The sequence below is a fragment of the Arachis ipaensis genome, chromosome B05 (genome assembly GCF_000816755.2).
Source record: "Arachis ipaensis cultivar K30076 chromosome B05, Araip1.1, whole genome shotgun sequence".
Lineage (NCBI taxonomy): Eukaryota > Viridiplantae > Streptophyta > Magnoliopsida > Fabales > Fabaceae > Arachis > Arachis ipaensis.
The window spans coordinates 144600521-144605683 of NC_029789.2; the positions used below are offsets into that span (position 1 = coordinate 144600521).

The window sequence follows — 5163 nt, forward strand, 5'->3', positions numbered from 1 at the left end:
TTTATTTCTTTTTCGTTATACTATTCACTCTTACTTTGGGATTAGACATAAAATACATGAAAATGTTGAGTTTTTATTTATGCTTTTGAACGAATAAATTTTTTATTTTTTGGTTGTGTATTTTACTAATTTTAAAAAGATAAAAATAGCAAATAAATAATATGATCTTTAGTTTCTGAGAATATACGTAAAAATAAATTTTTAAAAGTCACACGGTAGGATGCTATCATATATATTAGTAGATACATTAACACATTCTTAAATTCTAAGTATATGTACACGAGTTAAATCTTAAAATGGTTTTTGAGATTGACGTCGTGCACTAAAATTGTCTCTGAGATTCTAATTGTACCAATTACGTCTCTGAGATGGACAAAAATGCACCATGTTTGTCTTTAACCTATTTTCCATTAAGGACGTGATTACATGACTTGATGACGTAGGCTGTTAGTGACATGTGTCGCTCCATGATTTAGCTACATGTAATAGTATGATGATGTGTTGACCAGGGACACGTGGCATGTTGACATGGATGGTTGTGCCACGTGTTACAGTGCTTTTTGGTCACATGTCTGTTTGTGCCACGTGTCGCAACAGTAGTCGTCCACGTGTCATCTATTATGTCATTATTGTAGATGCACCAAATTAGTCTCTTACTTTGCGTTAAGTAACTCATTTTAGTCCCTGAAATTGAATGTCGTGCACCAAATTAGTCACTTCACAAATTAGTCACTTCACTAGTTTTTTCTCCTTTTTTTTTTCTATAAATTCAAAATTCTCAATATCTTTGAATCCATTAATTTCAATTCTATTTTTCACATGTTATTTAAATACAAGTACTTTTATAAAATATTTTTTCTCTTGCGGGTACCCCTAACAGCCATTTTGGAGTTGACGTGAATATATTTCAAGCACCCTACTACTATCTCCGACTTCTTTCGTCTAGTCTGAAGAGGTCGGAGATGGTAGTGAGAATGCTTGAAGTGCTTTCAATGTAGCCCATTTCAGGGACGGATTTAAGGGGGGACAAGTGATGGCCTTGGCCCCCCCAACAAATTTTAAACTCATATATTATTATAATAGATGTATTATATAGAGTAAAATTTAATAGTGTAATAATAATAAAAAGAGTTAATATTTTTTATGTATTAGAGTTTAAATTTCTCTACATACATTTATATTATTTGTATTTTTTTATTTAACTTTTCTTTGTAGTCCTTTCATTTCCAATTGCTTCAAAGCTTTTTTATCATACAAAGAGCCTGTTACTTTCACATTTAGTATGAATGATCCAACAGGGCTAGCCACAGCTCCAAAATTGTACAATGTTGAGTAGTACTTGAGTCCAAAAATTTCGGATATGATTGCAAACATTAATGGCCATATGGCTCCAAAGCAGAATCCGATGATCACGGAGGCAAAGTATAATGAATTTGGGATTCCAAGCGCGATTAGAAGGTGGCCGACACAAGATAGAAGCATGACAAGGGAGAGCATCAACGGCGGGGGGAACTTGTATTTTTTTAGGAATACCTCGGACGCGAAACCTGAAGAGGCGTGTCCGAGGTAGTTCCATATGCTAACTAGGGATACAAATGTTGTGAGGCTCTTCTTGGGATAACCCAATGATTTACCAATTTGTCCCAAGTTGTCTAGTGCTGTTAATGTTCCACCAACACCAAATGTTGTTGCTATGAAGAGGATTAACATGTCAATGCTGAAAAGTGCTTGCAAGATTGTGTAGTCCTCTCCCCTGCTTGGGGGTTTGAATATGTTGCTTAGACATGAAGTTTCACCATGTGAAATGGCACTGTAATTAAAAGAAAAAATAAAAAAATTTATTGCATTTTGATACAAAATATTAATGTTTTGTTATTTTCTCTTGAATTTTATATTAAATTACTTACCAATCTAATAAGATATTGGACATAATAACTAACATATATATAACATCCACATAACAAAAGTATTACTAAAAAAAAAAGTATAGGTAGATAATAAAAATATTAAATAATGTAAACAATAGATATATCGAATATTTATTTTACTAGTGTACGGATGGTTATTTTAATATTAAAATTTAGATGATTAATTTAAAGGTGTAGTGTGTTTTTATTTGATTAGTGATTGTTCATGTTAGTTCAAAATAATCATTGTTCCCTAGCATTCCCCGTTACTAAATTACTTGCACTTGAAATTTGAACACTACCTGTGAGTGTGATTATAGTTGGGACAATTCATTAGCAGGAGATGGAACCTGTGTGACAACTTTGAATCCAGAAGAAGAAGAAGAAGAAGAAGCATCATTGATGTTATTATGATGATTCTTCAAGATGTTAAGTTCCTCTCTAAAGACAACAACAAGTGGAAGAAGAAGCAACAAGAGAACAAAGATGCCATCAACAATGTACTGAACCCTGTTGAAACTCAACCTGTTCTGTAACACAATCAACAGCATCAGAAAAACAGCAACACCAAGTGATATATACAGAAGCTTGTAGAAAACTCTCAGCTCCTTCCGTTGCGGAACGATGTCGAGGATCCGAACCGTGGGTAAAAACAAGAAGCTTATAACAGCAGGAAGATATCCAATGAGCAAGATGAGAGCCTTAGAATCATCACCATAAAAAGCATGGTAGAGTTGAGTGAAGATTGCACCACTGAGTCCAACATAGCCTTTTAGAAGCCCAATAACACTTCCTCGGCTTCTTGGGAAGCTTTTCACACACGTTACCAATGCACCAGTGTTGGCAAATGATTGCGAATTAGCTCCTATGTCGCACAAATACAAATACAAATATAAATACGAATATTAAAAACTGTACGATAATATCTGAAGTTGCGTTTATTTTTTAGAACATGACAAGATAAGACACTAAAAACAAGATATAAACATAGACACACATAATTTAGTATTTTTGTATTTTGTTGTTAATAAAGTAGAACAAATTATAAAAATCTAATTTATTCTCATTTTTTTCATTCAAAAAATTTTAAAAAAAATGTAACAATAAAAAGTATAATTATGAAAAGTTAACAATAATAATAAAAGAAAAAATAAAAAATAAGTTATATCCCTTGTTAATATCTCTGTGTCCTTTTTGTCATGATGGACACAAAATACACAAATTTAATGTCTTTGGACACAATGTCCTTGTCAATGTCTCATTTGTCAAACATGACTCTGTGTCCCTGTCTCAGTGTCATGTCCCTATAAATAAACGCAGCCTAATAGTTTAAATAGCTTCATTCTAAGGCTGTGTTTGGAAAGGAGACAGAGACTAGATTAAGTTTTTGTATTATGTCTAGTATAAAATATACTAGATTATGTTATATCTCAAACTTATGTCTAAATTAAGATAAATATAGATATTAAGGAAAAAATTTAAAATTTAAAAAGTTAAATAAGGGTATTTTTTAAAAGAAATATTAAAATTTCAGTTCCATCTCTAAAAATTTAAGTTTTTTATATCCTCACTTTTTGAAGGTACTAAAATTTTGAGTTTTGAGACAGAATTTTTAATTTTAATCTCTAACCATCAAACACAATACTAAATCTCATTTTTAGTTTCTTAAACAAACGCTACCTAAAAACTACGTATTTATCAATTTGATTCTCAAAGTTCAAACTTATCTCACGTGTCATAAAATGAATTAGATGATGATATGTGGCAAAATGATTATGCTATGTTTTATCATCTAACTTATGAAATGATTAATTTGATTCACAACTGTATCTTTCAAAGATAAATTTAAAACGTTTGATTTTTTGGAGAATAAATTGATGCATATGGAACATAAATAGGAAAGTATAGAATGGAAGGATTTGTGCACCAATGTAGAAGTATAGGCACATTTGCCAAACGTGGGGAATTGCAACGTGGCCAGTGACAGAGAGCCAAACCATGAAGTAACCAAAGAAGTTCATGGCTGCACCAATGGAGAGAATCACCCATGGAGGTGTGAGTTCATTGATAAGCCCTGAGAATATGCCAAGATTTGCACCAAGGTCCTTGAAGAAGCTAATCAAGTTGAGGGTAGATTGGTCATATCCCAATGAGGATTTGACTTCATTGGAGTATAAACCAAACATGTATGTTGCTCCTGAGACTGACATGATTAAGCATGAGGCAAAGATCATGAACCACCTCCCAGTTACAATTTGGTAGCTCAACTTCTTCATTTTTCTCATCTCTTCTTCTACCATTTTTTGCTTCTTAGGAAACTTAGGCTATTTTGGAACCATGCATATAATATATGTACACATGGGTTGGCTATTGGCTAATATATATTATTTCTACACACAATTTATTTTGTTTCAATTTTGTCACAAAAGTTTTCGATTTGCATCAAATATATTCCCGACGGCTAATTTTTAAAAAAATTTAAGACCAATTCAATAACAATTTTATAAGAACAACTCTTAATACAACCAAATCAAGCATAATTTTCAAATATTATTATTAGATTGGTCTTAAATTTTTTGAAAATTTAGCCATCGAGTGTATATTTGATGCAAATCGAAAACTTATAAGATAAAATTGAAACAAAATAAAACTTAAGTATATTTTTAAATTTTTTACCAAATTTCAAGGACAAAAAGTATACTTTACCCTTATATTAATTAATTACTTGGATTAATTTTTTTAAGTATACTACTCAACCATTTTTCTTTTTAGATTCTAGTAAAATTAAACTTTGAATGCTACATATCTTGATATGATTGACAAAATAAATGGCTACTAGGATAAGAAAAATATACACTATAGGATGCCATATTGTAAGGTTTTGGAAAAGAAATTAAAGTAGGTTTCATGTGGGAACTTTATTCTCAACCAATTGATAAGCACTAGACAATGCTCCTTAACCAAACATCAAGGGAAGAACTTGGATTCAGTGGGAAACTTGGGAATAAATTAAAGGAAATCAAAAGATATATGCATTGTCCTTTTGTAATTGTATATATACTCTTCTCTCAAAAAAGGGAGATAAGGTATTTAAGATTTTTCTTTCTTTAAGGAAAAAAAAAATTGTTTTGAACTTTCTATCTAGTTTGATCATGCAAAAATAATTTGTTTTCTAACTTCAAGGGATATAAATTAAAGCAACAATAATAATTTGCTAACTAATTTCTATTTGATTGATTTACTTTTTAGTTTTTTT

General features: G+C 31.1%; 1 pseudogene; it reads right to left on the minus strand.

The window, feature by feature from the left end:
• On the minus strand, positions 1195-4301 carry LOC107641460 (annotated as a pseudogene).